The 22,078-nt window shown below is 40.8% G+C and overlaps 2 long non-coding RNA genes across 2 annotated transcripts; both read left to right on the forward strand.

Moving 5' to 3' along the window:
* Positions 1-14,751: 14,751 nt before the first annotated feature.
* LOC146668020 (uncharacterized) lies at positions 14,752-15,547 on the forward strand. Its single transcript, XR_014911975.1, has 4 exons — positions 14,752-14,824; positions 14,936-15,008; positions 15,172-15,219; positions 15,356-15,547. It is a non-coding gene; the product is annotated as an uncharacterized LOC146668020 (long non-coding RNA).
* A 4,221-nt stretch (positions 15,548-19,768) lies between these two features.
* LOC146668021 (uncharacterized) lies at positions 19,769-21,586 on the forward strand. The gene is made up of 5 exons (XR_014911976.1): positions 19,769-19,783; positions 20,742-20,862; positions 20,974-21,046; positions 21,210-21,257; positions 21,394-21,586. It is a non-coding gene; the product is annotated as an uncharacterized LOC146668021 (long non-coding RNA).
* Positions 21,587-22,078: the final 492 nt, after the last annotated feature.

Below are 22,078 nucleotides of genomic sequence, written 5' to 3' on the forward strand. Positions count from 1 at the left end.
GATGAGTTCTCACTCTGGCTCATCTCGACCACAAGCCTTATAAGTGGCTCTGTTTGTTTGAAATATTAAGGTGCTAAAACTAGGGTTGAGTAACTCTTTTTATGATGCTTTGTTGTGATACTCAGAAATCTAAATATCTCACAATTTTTAATATCTCCTTTACCATTAGCTCTGGCCTCTGACAGTGGACTCATCTTTGTGCTTGTCCTGCTAGACCTCAGGACAAGCACAACAGTTCACTGCTGTCGACCATAATATCTTATTCATTTTTGACCAGAATAAGCCATTTAATGGAAATATTAAACACATATGTAGGACTGCTTTCTTCCATTTGCACAATATGTCTATAATTAGAAATATCCTCTCTCAGAGTGAAACTGAAATACTAGTTCATGCATTTATTACTTTTGCGCTGGACTACTGTAATTTGTTATTATCAGGATGTCCTAAAAAAACTCCCTGAAAAGTCTTCAGTTAATCCAAAATGCTGTAGCAAGGGTACTTACAGGAACTAGAAAGAGAGCGCATATTTTTCTTATATTGGCTTCTCTTTATTAGTGCCCTTCTAAATTCAAAATCTTGCTCATCTCATACAAAGTGTTATATAATTAAGTGCCATCTTATCTTATAGAATTGTATCACCTAATTAGAGGACTTCGCTGTTAGACTGCAGGCTTACTTATGGTAAGCTAGCATGTTTTAAAGTAGAATTGGAGGCTGAGCCTTCAGTCTTTCCTGTCTTCCTCCCCTTACCCCAACCGGTTTTGGCAAATGGACGACCCTCCCTGAGTGTGGATTTGCTGGAGGTTTCTTCCTGTAAAAAGGGATTTTTTCCCCCACTGTCGCCATAGTGCTTGCTCAAAGGAGATCATATGATTGCTGGGATTTTCTACTTTTTCTTTGTAGCGTCTGAACCTTATGGTCTAAAGCACCATCCCACATAGCAAAACTGGTATGGCCCGGATCTGGCCCACACAATGTGCTTACACATGACCCACATACCGCAAAGAATTACGGCCCTTTGGTATCCCAGATCTGGTTTGCCAGAGGTGGCCCACACATGGGCCAGCACAAAGCCAGTTGCAAACACACTGATGGTCCTGTGCTGGCCCATGTGTGGATTACCTCTGGTAAACCTGATCTGGGCCACCAAAGGGCCATCATTCTTTGCAGTATTTGGGCCATGTATAAGTTGTGTGCAGCCACGGGAGTTGCAGACACACTGCTGGCCCTGTGCTGGCCCAGAACAGTTTCAGCTCTGGCCCCAGATGTCAGCATAATGTGTAGCTTAATCAAGCCATATAATAACAACATGTGCCACAACATGCAAAAGTAACATGACAAAACTCTGCCCAGACAGTGAATGGACTGATTCTTATTCAGCACTTTTCTACTCTCCCAGATTACTCAAGGTGCCTTATACAACATGCCCCATTCACAAATCACACTCTTTCTCTAAACTGAGTGCTTCCTAACTACATTCATACTCTTGACATGCAGACTGGGGGAGGCAGGGATTGAACCACTCATCTTCCAATCAGTAGGTGATCTGCCCTACCGCCTGAGCTACAGCCTCCCAGTGGCAACAATGAGTAAACTGTCACTAAGTTTTGGATAAAGTGTACACTCACAAACCTGTTAAACCTGCATTTGAAACGTTGGCTACCCTAGCAGTATAGTATTGCAACATGGTATTTGGGTATTCTAACTAAAATAGGAAAATAGGAACATAAATAGTGCCATCATTGCCAGACCTGGCCCACATCTGGATGACATACCACTTACCATGCCAGAAGTCAGCCAGCAGTGCCAGCTTGACACCAGATCTGGGCCAGACCTGTCTGCTATGTGTAATGAGGCAACTGTTATTGTGATTTGGAACTGAATTCAGTTAAATTGAAATTGAAAAAGAACCTGACTTTCAAATACAGTACATCTGATCTTTTTTGAAGGTTTTATTTTTTATTTTTATTTTTTTTAATCTTTATTTATAAAGTTTTGCACATGTAATTTAACATATCAGGCCCAATACAGCAAGTATCAACCGATATAAAGACATATATCAAAACAGGTTGGGCCATTGAGATTCAGATGATAACAATAAAACAGAAAAAAAAAAAAAAAGGAAGAAAAACAAAAACAACAACCCACGCACAGAAAAAAAAAAAAAAATCAACTCCCTCCCAAAACCATAACAGAAGGGAACCTTGTGGTACAAAAGTTTAGTCTATTGTAAGTGTTTTCAACGAGTTAAAGTAAGTGATAAAAGGCTGCCACATCTGTGACAACTTATTAACATTCCCTCTGAGTCTAAATTTTATTTTCTCCATTTTTAAAAAGAACATAACATCTTCCAGCCAACGTGATCGGGCTGGAGGGTGAGAAGCTTTCCAAGACAGCAAAATTCGACGCCGTGCCAGCAGTGAAGTGAAAGCGATAATATCCAGTTGTTTACGACTAAGGTTCAGGGTGGCGTCCTCAGAAACACCAAAAATGGCAACTAGTGGACATGGTTTGAGAGTGACACTCAAAACATGTAAGTGCGCATGCGCCAACCAGCGTGCAGCCTGTTACAGTTGCTCCTGCTTTTCTCTTAGTTTAGCTCTTTTTTCTTACGTATTCTTTTTTTTTTTCTGACTTGTATTTTCCTCCGTTTTCTATCTCTTACTCAATCATGTGGATTGAGAGAGTTTTTGTTCTTCTGGTGGCCGTGGAACTGTTACTTTTATCATGGAACGGGACCGCGGCACATCTCCTACACGCACGGACTGTTTACTCCAGAGATCAGCTGATCGCCCTGATGCCGGCCGGCTCGCTGGCCAGGCCCGCAGAAGTGCCCGCAGAAGTACCAGCTGAAATTTGGAGGAAAACACATCGGGGATGCAGAGGTCAAGGACAGAAGAGAAGAAAAAAGGTGACGGTGAGACAGCGGAGGCTCGAAGCGAGGAGGAGGTTTAAACCGTGTCTGCCGTCTATCGTGATGGGAAATGTGCGATCGTTGGCAAGTAAAATCGACGAGCTCTCAGCACTGGTACGGAGTCAGAGGGAATACCGAGAGTGTAGCCTGATGTGTTTCACCGAATCATGGCTGCACCAGGTCATTCCCGATGAGAATGCTTCCGTGGAAGGCTTCCACACTGTTCGGGCGGACAGGGACAGCATCGCTAGCGGTAAGCGTAAAGGAGGTGGGCTTGCTGTTTTAGTTAACAACCGGTGGTGTAACCCTGCCAACATAACAATCAAAGAAAGGATTTGTTGCCCGGACACTGAACTGTGTGCTGTTGGACTCAGGCCGTATTATTTACCCAGGGAATTCTCTCACGTCATCTTGGTGGCTGTTTATGTTCCCCCCTCTGCTAACCCCACAGCTGCATGTGACACTATCCACTCTGCCATAGCTCGGCTACAGACTCAGCACCCGAGTGCCTTTATTGTGATCTCGGGTGACTTCAACCATGTATCACTGGACAATACACTACCAACATTCAAACAATATGTGGACTGTCCCACCAGGGGAGAGAAAACTTTAGACTTACTGTATGCTAACGTCAAGGATGCATACAGCTCCTCCTCCCTCCCCCCACTTGGTAGGTCAGATCATAACCTGATTCACCTCACCCCCCGCTATGTGCCAATTGTGAGGAGGGAACCTGTGACCACCAGGACTGTTAGGAGGTGGTCAGAGGAGGCAATAGCGGAACTACAGGGCTGTTTCGAGGTGACCGACTGGGAAACACTCTGTGAGCCTCACGCCGAGGACATCAATGGGCTTACTGAGTGTATCACAGGCTACATAACTTTCTGCACCGACTCCATTGTTCCAGCTCAGACTGTTCATTGTTACCCAAATAACAAGCCGTGGGTGACTAAGGACATCAAAGCCCTCCTCAACAACAAGAAGAGGGCTTTCAGAGGGGGCAACAAAGAGGAGGTGAGGAAGGTCCAGGTGTTACTAAAGGACAAGATCAGAGAGGCTAAGGACAATTACAGGAGGAAGCTGGAGTGGAAACTCCAGCAGAACAGCATGAGAGAGGTGTGGAGGGGCATGAAGACCATCACTGGATTCAGGCCAACCAACAGCAGGGGAGCTGAGGGAGGTGAGAATAGAGTTGAATCTGTTTTTCAATAGATTCGACACCACAGTGTCTGCTCCCACCCCCACAACCTCACCTGCAGTCAGCCTGGAATCCAGAGCCACACCACTGTGCCAGCCTCTCTCTTCACATGTTGCCTCCTGTGAGATTCCTGACACCCCTCCCCCACCCATCACCTTCACTCAATACCAGGTTGAGATGCAAATGAGGAGACTTCACTCAGGCAAGTCTGCTGGACCAGACGGAGTGAGTCCCCTTGTCCTCAAGACCTGTGCCCCCCAGCTGTGTGGAGTCTTTCATAAACTGTTTATGCTGAGTCTGAGTCTGCAGAGGGTCCCGGTGATGTGGAAGACATCATGCCTCGTCCCTGTACCAAAGACGCCTCGTCCCAGTGGCCCCCAGGATTACAGGCCCGTGGCACTGACCTCCCACATCATGAAGACCCTGGAAAGGCTCATCCTGGACCAGCTGCGACCCATAGTAAGACCACATCTGGATCCCCTTCAGTTCGCTTATCAGCCTCGTCTCGGAACAGAGGACGCCATCATCTACCTGCTCAATCGTGTCTACACCCATCTGGACCAGCCGGCGAGCACTGTGAGGGTCATGTTTTTTGACTTTTCCAGTGCTTTCAACACCATCCTGGGTGATAAGTTAGCAGCGATGCAGGTGGATGCTTCTCTGGTGTCCTGGATTGTTGATTACCTGACAGGAAGACCACAATATGTACGTCTCCCACAGTGTGTGTCTGACAAGGTGATTAGCAACACAGGGGCACCACAGGGGACTGTCCTCTCCCCCTTCCTCTTCACCCTCTACACCACAGACTTCAGCCACTGCACAGAGACATGCCATCTTCAGAAGTTTTCTGATGACTCTGCGGTGGTTGGATGCATCAGCAGGGATGATGAGACAGAGTACCGGGCTGTGGTCGACTCCTTTGTCACGTGGTGTGAGCAGAATCATCTGCAGCTCAACGTGGCAAAGACCAAGGAACTGATCGTGGACTTCAGGAAGACCAGGAAACACTTGACCCCTGTTTCAATCCAGGGGGTCAGTGTTGACATTGTGGAGGACTATAAATACCTTGGAGTACACATTGACAATAAACTGGACTGGGCTAAAAACACCACAGCACTTTACAGGAAGGGGCAGAGTCGTCTCTATTTTTTGAGGCGACTGAGGTCCTTCAACATCTGCCAGAAAATGCTGAGGATTTTCTATGAGTCTGTGGTGGCCAGTGCGATCCTCTATGCTGTTGCATGCTGGGGGAGCAGGCTGAGGGTCGCAGATGCCAACAGACTTAATAAACTGATCCGTAAGGCCAGCAATGTTGTGGGGATGGAGCTGGACTCCCTCAAGGTGGTGTCGGAGAGGCGGATGCTGTCCAAGATAAAGACAATGTTGGATAACACCTCCCACCCACTCCATGACATGTTGGTCAGTCACAGGAGCTCGTTCAGTGAGAGACTGAGATTACTGAAAAGCACCACTGAACGACACAGGAAATCATTCCTGCCTGTGGCCATCTCCCTGTACAACGCATCCACTTAACACACTGTTTGCTGCTACAGCTACACATGTTTCTTTTCCAAATATTTATTTATAAGTGACTTATGTATGTATGTATGTATGTATATATATGTATATATTGTACTATTCTTAGTTAGCGTATTGTCTGTCTTGTCTTAATGTTGGTTTAAAATGGAGCACTGTAACAAAAAATAATTTCCCCCAGGGATCAATAAAGTATTCTGATTCTGATTCTGAAAACATGAGAGAGCACTTCAGAGTAAAAAGTCCAGTATAATTGAAGTGACGGGCAGGCAAAAAACATATGAGTTAAATCACAGGGGGAGGTGTTGCATCTGTTGCACAGGTCCGGAATGCTGGGGTATATTTTAGATAATCTAGATGTTGAGAAGTGTAATCTGTATACCGTCTTAAACTGAATAAGGGAGAGTCTTGCACATGAGGCTGAAGAATGAATTCTGTCAATGACTTTATCCCAGTAACCTTCAACAAACTGAAGACCCAGTTCCTGTTCCCAACTCAAGGCAATTTTCTTGGTTGAGTAATTGCCCGGTGACATAATTAAAGTATAGATTTGTGATATTAGAGCCTTACTGTGAGGCTTCAACTGGAATAAGTCTTCCCACCAAGGCTTGAAAGGCTGACTTGGAAACTCTGACCAGATAGAAGATGCACAGTGTCTTGTTTGAAAGTAGCGGAACAAATGATACGAGGGCAAATCGTACAAAGAGCAAAGTTCACTAAAGCTGAGAAAAATGTTATCTTTGAAGAAGTCATGAAAACATTTGATACCTTTTCTTGCCCATATACTGAAGGAGGAGTCCACCAGGGATGGGGGGAAGAGGTGGTTGTTGCAGACTGGGGTCAGAGCAGAAGCAGAGATAGAATTGAAGTGACGCCGGAATTGATACCATATTTTTAGAGAGCCAATTAGAACAGGGTTGTCTGTGAATCGTAACAGGGAAACCGGAAGGGATGAAAATAATAGTGCTGGGAGTGAGGAAGAGAAACATGATTGAGCCTCAAGGCAACACCAAGTAGCTTGAGGATCATTCAGCCAATAGGTATACTTCTGAATGTTGGCTGCCCAATAATAAAACATCAAGTTGGGCAAAGCAAGACCCCCACTGAGCTTACCCTGTTGTAGTGAGGTCATACTAATCCTGGGGGTCTTATTTGCCCATATAAATGATGAAATCATTCGATTCACAGATTTGAAAAAGGACTTAGGTAGAAACAATGGGATACACTGAAAAAGGTAGAGGAATTTAGGTAGAATATTCATTTTTATAATATTAATCCTGCCAAGAAGTGACACAGGAAGATTTGCCCACCTTTGAAAAGCCAACCTGACATAGGTCAGCAAAGGGTTAAGATTAGCTGTTCGCAAAGCTTTAAATGAACTGGTAATATGCACTCCTAGATATCTAAAACCTGAGAAAGCTAAATGGAAATTAAAATCTGTCTGTCTAAGCTCCTTTGCAACTGGGTTTATAGGAAAACATTCACTTTTTTGTATATTAATCTTGTACCCAGAGAAAGAGCCAAAACTCACAAGTATTTCCATTATAGAGGGTAAATAAATTGTTGGATTTGTAACATATAGTAATAAGTCATCTGCATACAGAGCAACCCTATATTCCGTACCACCACGAATAACCCCTTGAAACAGAGGCGAGGTTCTGAGAGTCACAGAAAGAGGCTTTATTGCTAAAGTAAAAAGTAAAGGTGAGAGTGGGCAGCCTTGACGTGTACCACGTGATAGAGTAAAATACTCAGAATTCACATTATTAGTACAAACAGATGGCAGTGGCGTAGTATATAAAAGATGAATCCAAGATATAAAACTGTCACCAAAACCAAATTTCCTCAAGACTGCAAAAAGATACTCCCATTCCACTCGATCAAATGCTTTTTCAGCATCCAATGAAATCACCACCTCAGGGACGGTACTATGATTTCTGGAATATATTATATTAAGAAGGGACCATATATTAAAAAAGGAATGTCTTCCTTTAATAAAGCCTGTCTGTTCGTCTGATATAATAGAAGGGAGAACTCTTTCCAAACGGGTTGCTAGCAGTTTGGATAAGATTTTAAAGTCTACATTAAGAAGGCTTATTGGTCGATAAGAGCCACAACAGGTAGGATCCTTTCCTTCTTTATGCAGTAATGAGACAGAAGCCTGTCTTAGTGTCTGAGGGAGAGAGCCGCATTTCAGAGACTCCTCAAAAACCGACAGCAGCAGAGGGGCCAGTTTTAAGTGGAATTTTTTATAAAATTCGGCTGGGAACCCATCAGGACCAGGGGACTTTCCAGACTGTAAGGATGTGATTGATGATATAACCTCATCCAAAGTGAGTGGTGCATCTATTTCTGCTGCTGTTGAGGTTGTAATTGTAGGGGTATTCAATTTGTTAAGAAACTGGTTCATATCTATAGAATTAGAGGGGAACTCTGATGTATACAGAGAACTATAAAATGACTTCAAAATTGAGTTGATTTCCGTTGGATCAGAAGTCAAAGTTCCCGATTCATTTCTAATTTGCAATATTTGGCGAGATGCCGATTGGTGACGTAGCTGGTGGGCTAACAGACGAGAGGCTTTATCACCATGTTCATAATAGTTGCCACGGGACCATAATAACAATTGCTCTGCATCATGGGTCGACAGGAGACTGAACTCCGATTGCAGGTTAAGACGCTGCTTATATATTTCAGGTGAGGGAGTTTGAGCGTGTTGCCGATCTAGAGCTTGAATTTTGGCAGAAAGTTCATTTTGCTTAGCTTTCTTAGATTTAGATAGGTGAGATAAATAGGAAATTATTTGGCCCCTGAGGTATGCTTTAAGAGTTTCCCATAGTAGAGAGTTTGAGATGTCCTCAGACTCATTCGTAGTTAAGAAGTTATCAATTGCAGATAAGATATAGTCACAGAAAGCTGAATCAGACAAAAGAAGAGAGGTTCAACCTCCATGGGTGCTGAGGTCTATAGCCAGGAGACAAAGCCATATCCAGGATTAATGGAGCATGATCAGATATAACAATCGGAAGATATTCAGAGTTGCAAACTTTAGAAGCCATGGAGCCATTTATAAAAAAATTATCGATCCGAGAATATGTGTGATGAACATTTGAAAAAAAGGAATATTCTCTGGCTTGGGGATTAAAAAACCTCCAAGGATCAATGTATCCATTTTGGGTCATAAAGTGTGAGAAAGCCCTGGACATAGCAGATGATGCTTTAGAGCCAGTGGCAGATTTGTCTAAAGCTGGGTCAATAACGCAGTTTAAATCACCTCCAAATATCAGGAGGTGTGTATCTAAGTCAGGAATCATCCTCAGAAGATTATTAGCAAACAGAGTGTTGTCAAAGTTTGGGGCATAGACGTTCACTAAAACAACTGGGTTATTCATGAGGGTCCCTACAACAATTAGATATCGCCCATTTTTGTCAGCAATCAATTTAGTGATTTCATTCCTAATTAAAATTGCCACTCCTCTGGCTCGAATATCAAAGTTTGAGTGAAACATATGACCTATCCATGGAGGTTTAAGTCTTTTATGATCTTTGGCTCGCAAATGAGTCTCCTGGAGAAAAGCTACATCTGCACTGAGATGTTTTACGTGGCTGAGAACCCGAGATCTCTTTACCGGACCGTTCAAGCCTTTCACATTCCAAGACAAGAATCTAATAGTACTATTGTTAGTGCTATAACTAGCCATATATATGTTTTACTGAAATCTGGTGACAATAACAAGTTGACCGTACATGGGAGGGGACAAGAGAAAAAACCCCCCAAAAAAAACCAACAACAACAAAAAAACCCAAAACACAACACACAACACAAACCCACATACAACCAAAGCAAACAAAAACAGGAACAATAACTCGAGGCCATAGTTCCCCCCACCCCGCCCCAACCACCCACTAGGTCCCCTTTCTGAACTAAGGTGACCGCAGTATATTCCCAACAGCTTCAACCTCCTAGCCCAAACTCCTGCTACATAGAAACTCCATATAACCTTAACTTTGAAGTACTAAGTGTATATCCCAATATAAGTCGAACCTTCTAGGGATCAGTGAACATTAATTCAAAATATTACAAAAGAAACATAAGAACCAAGTGTTAGAATGGTGACAACTAGTATACCCTGAAGTAACAGAAACATGTAGTGCTTGCCTGCCTTCTCTGCAATCGTCCGATTGCCTGCAAGTCAACAAGGATTCAAGTCACTTTACTCGCAGCTGTCAGTCACTGTGGCCTTTGAGCTTCAGCCTCGTTCCTCAAGCCCTGCACGAACTTATCGGCTTCCGAAGCAGACATAAACCACTGTTTCTCCCCTGCGGGCAGAACGATGCGCAGTTTAGCCGGGAAGAGGAGCGCAGGTTTAAATCCCCGCTTATAAAGTTCAGACATCGCGTCTTTATACTCAGCTCGGTTCTTCACCACCTCCGGGCTGTAGTCTTCATATAGCCGGATCCTGTGGCCGTTGTAGCTGAGCTCGCCTTTCTTACGAGCTTCCCGGATTATAAGATCTTTTATTTGGTACCGGTGAAATCGCAGAATGACCGGCCGTGGTTTCGTCGATTTCGGAACTGGACTCCGGTGCGCCCTGTCCAGCTCGGGCGGCGAGGGAAGCATCTGCGTTCCAAAAACATCGACGAGGAGTTGAGAAAAGAAAGCTGTCGGGCGTGGGCCTTCAATGTCCTCAGGTAGTCCTACAAGTCGTATATTCTGCCTCCTGCTGCGACCTTCCAAGTCTGCCACCTTGGATTTTAGCCAGTTGTTGTCTTTGCGAAGCATAGAGCATTCGGACTCTAATTGGTCCAGACGTTGGTCAAATTCAGTGTATGTCGATTCCAAAGAATCAATGCGTTGACCGTGGTCCTGCACTGCAGACTGCACAGTGTCTAACTTAGAGGACAAGTCCTGAAAGGATGACTTGAAGTCCGCTAGCAATGCAGCTCTATGCTCCTCGAGCATTAAGCTAATCTCGGCTGCAGTTACAGGCGCCGCAAGTGTCGAGGTTTCTCGGTCTTGTTTGCCCCTTGACTTAGACATTCTTTAAATCTTCGGTAACCGACAAAAGCAAAAGGCATCCAAAACTGGGAAGCAAAATCTCAAAAAAAAGTAGGTTCGTTAGGTAAATGCTGAGCCGTGTAGCGGAGCGGACCTAAAGCACGTCTACCCAGTAAACGCCATTACCCGGAGGTTTTATTTTTTTTGTGTGTGTTTTTTTGTAACCGTTCTCTGGGAATCAACTCATTTGTGCAAAAATACAAATTTCTGCCTGTCAAACTATGTTCTTTTTTGTGGTTGTTCGTAGATTCAACTAAAGAAATAGTAACAAATTAACTGTATCTGTGCTAGACTGCTAGTAACAAAGTGCCTACAGATACAATGTAATCATTAGTTCTTTGCACATTCGTTGGTAATGAGTAGACACAGCACTGGTTTGTCCATTTATTGAGGTGCAATGGCCAAGTCAGTCACCCAACACAAACCCACACAGCAGATACTGGAGACAAAACTGAAGAAAAAGAGACCCACAAAGAAGCAGCACCTGAAGACTTTTCCTAAAGGCCTAAAAAAAAATCTGAAGAGAACCAGTATTTTTGATGCTTATGGTTTGTGTTATTTCCATCAAAGTATAAAAAATAATGTTTGTATATAAAATGATGTCAATTCATCCAGCTATTTTTGAGCTGCTGGGTCTACAGATAAAAGGTATCGGTATTTGTAGTTCTTACACAGTCAATGCAGTATTTTTCTAAAGACACTTGAACTAAAGCTGAAAGTCTGCAATTCAACATTATCTTGATGGTTTGTTTGAAAATTCACTGTGATTGTGTACAGAGAAAAAATGAAAAAATATGTGTACAAAAACTTGTGGGCTTAAAAATAGAAAGGTGTATGTAAAAATTAAATACAAAAAATTTGAGTCAGATTTTCAGTGATGAACTTTATTTGGCAGTGACTTAACACAATAGTGAGCAGAAAGATTTAATAAAAAAATCAAGATTCAATTTGGAAAAGAGGAAATCTAATGCAAAACAAGCAACATTGTGCTGGCTTCATAAAAGCAATGCTGGCTTAAAACCACTCATTGAAATTTAGTTTCCTTTACGATTTCAGGGAGTTATAGTGGGTGCAGCTGTTATAGTAGCTGTAGCAAGTGCTTGTAGGAGGGCAGAGAGAAGCTGCTGCAGGGAGATATTGTTGTTGTTGGTGATCTGTAGAGAGAAAAACCCCCCCAAAGCTTTTACAGTTCATCTGTGATTTGAATGTGGGGGCGAAAGAAAGCACTCGCCTCATAGTGTCCGTGTGCCCTCACCATCATCCAAAGTGTGGTATTACTTGTATTTGCATATTAAAAGAATATCTGCTAATATATCACTTATGATAATACTTGCAGGTTTAACCAGAGTCCCGCACAGGAAGCATCCAAGCAGAAGTACTTTCAGTATTGTTTCAGTTAATGTACCTGTTGAAAAAAGATTAAAGACAATAAGATATGCTAAAATGACAAATTCACTCAAGCAAAAAAAAAAAATGTCTTTCACAATCCTTACTCAAGAAATGCTAAGAGTAAAGATTTAATCACCTTAAGTTGTAAGGCCGCAGCAGATTGTCTCAAGGAGGTTGTTGTAGTGGTGTTCTGGATGTTCAGCTTTTCTTATATACAGTTACTGGATCAGCTTTGTTAAGAATACATCCTCCTCCACATTTCAAGGTGTGGCTGATGACTAGCCCTGTAAAGCCAAGTGATCTTTTTTTTTTTTTACTTTTGTGACTTTTTGTTGCCAGATGTAGCAAATATGATACAAATTTAAATACCTGTATGTGAAAATTTAAATTGAATATCTTTTTGAAAACATTTCATCAGAAGGGTTCAACAAACACTCAAAATTTAAAAAAAAATTTCTGGCATTTATTTCACAGTTCAAGCTGATATAATTATGTTGGACTCATTTCATCACAAGTTTCAGAAATAACACAGTTTAATAGATTTGTCCAATACTGAAATGTTAACATTAATCTGAATATAACCAGAAAACATTGCACATTACCACCGTAATGTAGGTCTCCACCCTGTAGTGTTTGCAAACTGGTAAACAGATGGAAATCCTCGCTATGATTACAAATCAGGAGCTTTACCAGCTTAGGCAGTTTACAGACAACACCCAGTGTAGCATCAGGGATTGTTGGGAAATGAGTCGCTGTTATAGGTTTGAGTTTATTTGATAGATGGTCCACATAAAACTTAAAAGGTATTCAATTTGGGTGACCGTGTTTCAGGGGGTGGGGAAGCTCATCTTGTAACCGGATGGTTGCCGGTTCGATCCCCAGCTCTGTCTGTCTTGGCTGTTGTGTCCTTGGGCAAGACACTTCACCTACTGGTGATGGCCAGAGGGGCTGATAGCGTGATATGGCAGCCTCGCTTCTGTCAGTCTGCCCCAGAGCAGCTGTGGCTACAACTGTAGCTTGCCTCCATCACTGTGTGAATGAATAGTGGAATTGTAAAGTGCTTTGAGGGTCTTGAAAAGGGCTATATAAATGCAGTCCATTATTATTATTATTAATTAAAGAACAGGAAAGGTGGGTCCTTGCTTGTGTTTTTGAAATGAGAGCTATACCACACCAAAAAAAAAAGCTGACTAAACAACAAAACCAGCCAGGTCATAAGCTAAAATTTTGCTAGGATTAGGTTCGAGTGCCCTATCACACTACATATATCACACTTTCCCGGTGATAAACAGTTTCATCACATTCTCACATTGTATGAGAGCTTATTTGTCAAGAGGCTGAGTCCAACACTGTTACATCAACTTCAGAGAAAGTTTCACTAATGCTGGCTAACATCAGTTAACAGCTAAAATCAGCAGCAGTTACAAAGACAAAAGTTCAGGATATCTTCAACAACCCACCGCAGTGTCGCTGCCATCACACAGAAGTGAGCTTCATAAAGTTGTATCGGACTTATTGCGTCTAACTTTTGGTAAAATCTTCTTTGGACTGATGAGACAAAAGTTGACCTTTTTGAGAGGTTTGAGGCATTAGGCCAGTCCCTTTGGTGCAAAACTAAAACAGTGACAGTGGTAAAACTGTGACAGTGGTAGTGACTTCTTTTCTCTCTACCATAAAATCCTGAAGGAGAAAGTTATCAGTTCATGTCCTCAAACTCCAGTAATTTGATTAAAGAATGCCCAAGGCAAGACAGGAGAGTAGGACAACTACTTTTTTTCAAGTGAAAGTCCTTAGTGATTGCTTAGGTGTTACGAGCATCGGAACAGCTGAGAAGCATTTTCTCTAAACACTGCGCTCTCCTACTCTAAACGCCACATCAAGATGGACAGATTCAGTTTTTCAACTTCCTTACCAGGATGATTGAGCATGCATCAAGATACTTTACAAAGCTTGTTAGACACTGTGAAACACATCATGAGGATCCCTGGATGTTAGAAGATAAATAGAAATGGTCATGCTCACTTGCATTTTTAAAAATTCTTTTAATTGAAACTGCAGTGGTAATACACAAAGATTTATTATATAGATATAAAGATAGAGAGGACATAGTGACCATTCTTCATATATTTTTATGTGTAGACAATTGTACGTAATTGTACGTAAGGAACATTCACAAAAACATTTTAGTTTTGTATGTGAATACATACCATGCAAATCTCATATCACTGTGGTTCAGAAACAAGATTAGCTCTTGCATACACAACAGACCACAAATCCCCAGTATTATTCTATAAAATACAACATTTCTTCACATTCAAGACCTCTAGGACAAAAGAAAATATCACTGAATGCTGACTGGAAGACTGGTACTTAACCCTTTAGTTTTAAGTATCTCAGACCAAAATTGATATCAAGTAAGGACAATGTACACCACAGTTTCACAATTGAATGTTAGACAAAACCAACCATGGCATATAATTTCTGACAGAAATCATACCTACTAAGAATTAGGTGTAATTCAGGTGTGTCCCTGATTATTGCCTAATTGTGTTTCCTCTTATATTAAGATGAGGATGTTTACTAAGAATTATAATTTCCCAACAGTTACGCAAATGAGATTAAATCATCTCTTGCAACTGTGTATAAAAAGCTCCACTGTCAGTACAGCATTACCACAATCATCCACATCTCTGAGACAGTCTGCTGAAGTTGTGAAGACCTGACGGTAACATTTCTCATCAATCCTTTATTGCTTCTGTGTTTTCAATGTAATGTTGGTGGAATGGTGATTTGGCTGATGGTTTTGACCACATCTCATCAAAATTATTGTTAACAGGTGAATCACTGAAACCATGATCAAGGTTGTGTTTCTGCTTGGATGCCTGCTGAGCCTTGCTCTGGCAAATCCTGTAAGTGTAATATGACTGAAGACTAAATTAATGTTTTAATATATAATGTATAACTATATCTTGTACTGTGTGTGGAATCGTGTCACCAGAGACTGTATCAGTGTTCCTGTACTGTTATATCCAAACAACACATTTGCATGTATTTTTTGTTTTTTTTAAACAGATTGACTCAGCACACGAGCGTGATGCACGTTCTTCATCTAGGGAGGGGGTGAGTGTCATGTTTGTCTTTCTATGTTTGAACATTAGACACACTGGACTCTCCAATATTATCATATCCAAAGAAAGCCATTCAACAGAGAATGCATTATCCCATGTAATAATATTTATTACTTATTTTCTTGCAGACTACTGGGACTAACACAAGTTATCTTACCCTGATAACAGCTCTTCTACAGAATCCAACACTTTTGCGGAATCCAACGCTCCTTGCAGCGATTCTTGCCGCTATACGATAAGCTGCTCCTTCACCAACAGCTATTACTGTTACAAAGAATGAATTGAAAATGAACCAACAATGAATAAAAACCCATGTTGAACGGCATCATTGTTTTTCATAATTTATTCACACAGATTATTGAAAATCTCCACTTATTTTTGAATGACTTGGTCTTATAGAGAGTTTAAAAAAGCTTGCACGATTCATAGGTCAGTGTTGTGGCTTAACAGAAAAACAAAAATCTTTTGAAATTCTGACTTATTTTCAGAAAGCAGACCATTTTCAATGCAAAATGTCTTACTCTCTACTCTTGCTCAGCTGATTAATGCGCCACGGTGCAAAAACACATTGAAAAAGGGGTGGCTGGAGCTTAGGAGGTAGCACAGATCATCTACTGATTAGGAAGGTTAGTGGTTGAATCCCTGGCTTCCCCAGTCTGCATGCACAATACTTGTCTCAAGTTAGTAACCCCAAGTTACTCTGATGCATCCATTGGAGTATGAACGTGTGTGAATGTTAGCTAGGAAAGTTAATATGGGTGAATGTGGCATGTTGTATAAAGCAGGGAGAGTAGAAATGCACTATATAAGAATCAGTCCACTTACCAAAGCAATACAGCAGCTATTAAAGACAAAACTGAAGATAAAGAGAACCAAAGAGAAGCAGCAACCGAAGGCTCTGTAGTAAATGCCAAGAAGAACATCTGAAGGGAGGAGACACAGTATTTGTGATGTTCATGGTGTATAGACTTAAGTATTTCAGTCAAAGCATAAAAAAAATGATGTTTGTATATAAAATGATGTCAGGTTATCCAATTAGTACTGAGCTGCTCAAAATTGGGCACTAAAGATAAAAATGTTTGTAATACTTAAACAGTTGATGTCATATTTTTGTAAAGACCCACCCACATTAAAGGTGAACGTCTGCAATTCTGCAATAGTATCTCAATTGTTTGATTTAAAATTCCCTGTGATTGTGTACAGAGAAAAAATGGCAGAATCTGTGTACAAAAACTTGTGCCTAACCATACAATACAATGGTGTTTGTGAAAAACAAACAAACAAAAAAAAATACATTTTGAGTTTAACTGATTTTCACTGATGAACTTTATTTGGCAGCTACTAAACACAACAGTGATCAGAAAGTCAAAAGTCAAGATTCAATTTAGAAAAGAGAAAAAGTAAAGCAAAACAAGCAACATTGTCCTGGCGTCATAAATGCAATGCTGGCTTAAAACCACTCTTTGGTTTTTTAGTTTCCTTTATGATTTCAGGGAGTTATAATGGATGCAGCTGTTGTAGTAGTTGTAGCAAGTGCTTGTAGGAAGGCAGAGAGAAGCTGCTGCAGGGAGATGTTGTTTGTTGGTCATCTCTAGAGAGAAAAATATCCATTTTACAGAACATTTTACAGAAAGTGATGTTCAATAAGATGAATAGATAAGTTGAGAAAAAGTTAAGATACAATAAGATGAACTAAAACGACAGATTCATCCAAGCAAATAAAAATTATCCTTCACAATCCGTGCACAAAAAATACTGAGAGTAAAAATGTTATTTGTACAGCTGCAGCAGACTGTCTCTGTCACAGCTGCAGAGGCAGATGTGTGGGATTTTAGAAGAATGGGGACCCAAATGCAGACATGGATGCGGGAGAATGTTTTGAACAGAAAGCGAGCCTTTATTTATGGATGATCAATACTGCAAACAGGTGGAACAGAGAAAACTAACAAAACCTAAACTAGGGAAAACTAACCATAAACATATAACCTGAGGATTGACCAGAACCAGGGGATGAGGAACCAGGAAACACAGGAAAGCTGATGGAGAGAACGCTGAGGCAATACAGGGACGTCATGCAGAGGTAACACAGGAGGGAGACATGGCTCAACCTAATGAACATGACGAGACAGGGAGGAAGGAAAACTGAATACAATGACATAAGACACGGACCTTCAAAGTAAAACAGGAAACATAGCGACTGAACACAAGATAGTAAACTTAACAAAGAGACCGGGGAGACAGAGAACATAGGAACGTGAAACGTGGGATGGGAGGGCACCGAGTAGACAACACAGGACACAGGGAAGCCAAATACCAAAACCTAAGAACTAGAACTCAAGAAATACTACTGAACTAGGGAGCTAGAAATACTAGGACAGAAACCAAAACACTAACAGTGAAAACCATGAATAACAAATAATCAAGAAACACAAATTAAAGAGATACAGAACACTGGGTCACCAACTCAGGACTGTGACAGTCTCAGAGAGAAGGAGGTTGTTGTAGTGAGATTCTGAATGTTCAGTGCAGGAAGCATCCAAACAGAAATGCCTTCAGCATGGTTTCAGTTATTATACCTGTTGATAAAAAACAAACAAACAAAGACATTAAAGACAATAAGATAGCAAAATGACAAATACATCAATTAAAAAACAAAACAATTATCTTTCACAATCCTTACACAAGAAATGCTGAGAGTAAAGATTTAATTACCTTAAGTTGTAAGGCTGCAGCAGACTGTCTCAGAGAGAAGGAGGTTGTTGTAGTGGTGTTCGGGATGTTCTGGATGAAATAATACAGGTCAACAGATTTGTCCAATACTTCAATGTAAACATTAATCTTTATATCTGTCACGGTCCTGGGTCATTTGACCCAGCATTTTCAGTTTGTTGTATTTTGGTATTTATCTGTGATATTATTTATGTTCTGATTGTTTAGTTATCGTGTTTTGAATATTATAATTCTATGTTTCAGTTTATTCTGGTTTAGGGTTTGTTCTTAGGGTTTGTGTTTTGTGCCTTCGTGTTTAGTGTAGCTTTAGTTCAGTGTCACGCCGTCGTCTTTCTGAACTGTTTCCTGTTTTACTTTGAAGGTCCATGTCTTACGTCATTGTATTTAGTTTTGCTTCCCCCTCGTCTCATCACGCTCATCAGGTCCAGCTGTGTTTCCCACATGTGTGTAATCGCCCTGTGTTCTTCAGTGTGTATTTAAGTTGTGTCTACTTGTGTGCTGTTTGCTGGTCCGTCTGTGTATCTACTGTGTGTTTGCCCTGCTGTCAACCTTCATGTGCCTTCGCCCACCTTCCTCCATGTTCTGCTCTGCTGTTTTGTAGTTTAGTTTCTCCCAGTGTAGTTTATCTTTAGTTCCGTTTTGCCATTTTCTCCTTGTGTTTTATGTTGCAATAAACCTCGTTCGCATCTCAGCGAATGCCTGCTCTTGGGTCCTCATTTATGCCTCCACACGGCTCACCCCGTTTTCCGTGACAATATCAGTGTTTGCCAGCCACTGGAGAAATGATTAGGTGTGCCCTGGAAGATCATCTGGTTCCACCTGATTAGTACTCTAAGCAATGGGCATGAGTAACAGGCAGAACAATTACTTTCTCTTCCACTAGAGGGCAGTAATTAAATAGGTTGCCAACTCCCAGTAAAACAGAAGGACAGGAAGAAGAAATTACATAATAGTCATGCTGTGAGACCACGCAGGGCGTAATAGCAATAGATGAATAGTTGAAAAGAAAAAGTAGTCAATCTGATCTGGGTTCTGGAGAAAATTCTGACCAAGATGAAGGCCATAACATGACTAGTGGTCAGAACGAGGCAAAAAAGGTATACTGGGGACCAGTGTTGGTCAAGTTACTTGAAAAAAGTAATCAGTAACTAATTACTGATTACTTCCCCAAAAAAGTAATCCCGTTACTTTACTGATTACTTATTTTCAAAAGTAATTAATTACTTAGTTACTTAGTTCCTTTTTAAAAACACGATTTACAACCTGAAGAGGCGATAAAGCGATAGATCTTTCAGCCCAATTCTACTTTTTCTGCATAATCCATCATACAAAATGTAATCAAATGGAAAAGTCTCTTTTTTTTTACTTGTTTTATTAGTTTTAATCTTTAAACTTTATGCATCAAGCAAAAATTTAATTATATGCAACATTCTCTGACTTGAATAAATTAGTTTAACATTTAAACCTATTTTCTGCACATTCCAGCACATAAAATAAAATATTTTTTGTGTTTACACTCAGTCTTTCAAATAGATGCAAGTAAAACACAGCAGAAAATAAATAAAGTCAAAGACTCAGCGGTCCTTTTGCTCTATTTTCACCTGTAAAGCAGGAGTGGCATAGGCGGAGGTTTACCCTGGTGCAGGTGTGCTGCGGTCAGTTGAAGAATCCGCGAGTTTCTCTGTGAATTTCCCATTACATCGTTGCGCACTCGGTGCTTGCTTGGAAGTTTAGGGGGTTTTTTCGCTGTAAAAAGAAGTTTTCTTCCCACGCACAACGGACGCTAATGTTTTTGTCACTTTTTATGGAATCAAACTCAAAGTAAGGTCAGTACTTCCACGTTTTAAACGCTGCATGCTCATACTCTCTCCCACAATCGATATATGATCCATTGTTGATCTGCACACAGCTGTTGTCACTAAAGGCGCACTGGCTTACGTCACTGTCGTGAGACATTCTCGCAAAAAATCACGGTTTTAGTAACGCAGTAACGCAGCGTTCCTACGGGAAAGTAACGGTAATCTAATTACCGTTTTTGCAATAGTAATCCCTTACTTTACTCGTTACTTGAAAAAAGTAATCAGATTACAGTAACGCGTTACTGCCCATCTCTGCTGGGGACACACTGAATCATTTCCACCACGGATTCTCAAGGGAAAATTATCAATATGCTTTTTGCAACATTTTGTTTGGTTGTGTGCTGTGTGATTTTTCTAATGTGAAATATTGGCCATGGCTCCAAAAGTTTGAGAAACACTTCTTCATATAACTAGAAAGTAATGCATATTACCACTGTAGGTGTCCACCCTATAGTGTCTACAAACTGGTAAACAGATGGAAATACCTCGCTATTATTACAAATCAGGAGATTCCGCAGCTTAAGCAGTTGACAAACAACACCCAGTTTTTTCTTAATGACTTGCTGTTATAGAACAAAGGTACATTAACTTTATTTAATAGATAAGAAGACAAAAATCAATTAAAGAACATCAAGAGCAAGTCCTGGTTTATGGAAACCGCTCGCTATTGTTCTCTCTCTCTCTCTCTCTCTCTCTCTCCGACTGTCGTCACCTCCAACGTTTTCAGGGGTTTCTAAACAACCAAATATCACATGTTGCCATATAATCTTTTGATTGGTTGACAGGATAAAAGTCAGCAGCTTGTTGCTATTTAATTGTGCTGTAGCAAAAGGGTTTAATCAGGTGTGTCCTTAAATATTGCCTAATTGTGTTTCCTCTTATATTAAGATGAGGATGTTTACTAAGAATTATAATTTCCCAACAGTTACGCAAATGAGATTAAATCATCTCTTGCAACTGTGTATAAAAAGCTCCACTGTCAGTACAGCATTACCACAATCATCCACATCTCTGAGACAGTCTGCTGAAGTTGTGAAGACCTGACGGTAACATTTCTCATCAATCCTTTATTGCTTCTGTGTTTTCAATGTAATGTTGGTGGAATGGTGATTTGGCTGATGGTTTTGACCACATCTCATCAAAATTATTGTTAACAGGTGAATCACTGAAACCATGATCAAGGTTGTGTTTCTGCTTGGATGCCTGCTGAGCCTTGCTCTGGCAAATCCTGTAAGTGTAATATGACTGAAGACTAAATTAATGTTTTAATATAAAATGTATAACTATATCTTGTACTGTGTGTGGAATCGTGTCACCAGAGACTGTATCAGTGTTCCTGTACTGTTATATCCAAACAACACATTTGCATGTATTTTTTGTTTTTTTTAAACAGATTGACTCAGCACACGAGCGTGATGCACGTTCTTCATCTAGGGAGGGGGTGAGTGTCATGTTTGTCTTTCTATGTTTGAACATTAGACACACTGGACTCTCCAATATTATCATATCCAAAGAAAGCCATTCAACAGAGAATGCATTATCCCATGTAATAATATTTATTACTTATTTTCTTGCAGACTACTGGGACTAACACAAGTTATCTTACCCTGATAACAGCTCTTCTACAGAATCCAACACTTCTGCAGAATCCAACGCTCCTTGCAGCGATTCTTGCCGCTATACGATAAGCTGCTCCTTCACCAACAGCTATTACTGTTACAAAGAATGAATTGAAAATGAACCAACAATGAATAAAAACCCATGTTGAACGGCATCATTGTTTTTCATAATTTATTCACACAGATTATTGAAAATCTCCACTTATTTTTGAATGACTTGGTCTTATAGAGAGTTTAAAAAAGCTTGCACGATTCATAGGTCAGTGTTGTGGCTTAACAGAAAAACAAAAATCTTTTGAAATTCTGACTTATTTTCAGAAAGCAGACCATTTTCAATGCAAAATGTCTTACTCTCTACTCTTGCTCAGCTGATTAATGCGCCACGGTGCAAAAACACATTGAAAAAGGGGTGGCTGGAGCTTAGGAGGTAGCACAGATCATCTACTGATTAGGAAGGTTAGTGGTTGAATCCCTGGCTTCCCCAGTCTGCATGCACAATACTTGTCTCAAGTTAGTAACCCCAAGTTACTCTGATGCATCCATTGGAGTATGAACGTGTGTGAATGTTAGCTAGGAAAGTTAATATGGGTGAATGTGGCATGTTGTATAAAGCAGGGAGAGTAGAAATGCACTATATAAGAAT

Source organism: Rhamphochromis longiceps, linkage group LG6 (assembly GCF_057381845.1).
Source record: "Rhamphochromis longiceps isolate RC_006_pf linkage group LG6, R_longiceps_female_GT1.1, whole genome shotgun sequence".
Lineage (NCBI taxonomy): Eukaryota > Metazoa > Chordata > Actinopteri > Cichliformes > Cichlidae > Rhamphochromis > Rhamphochromis longiceps.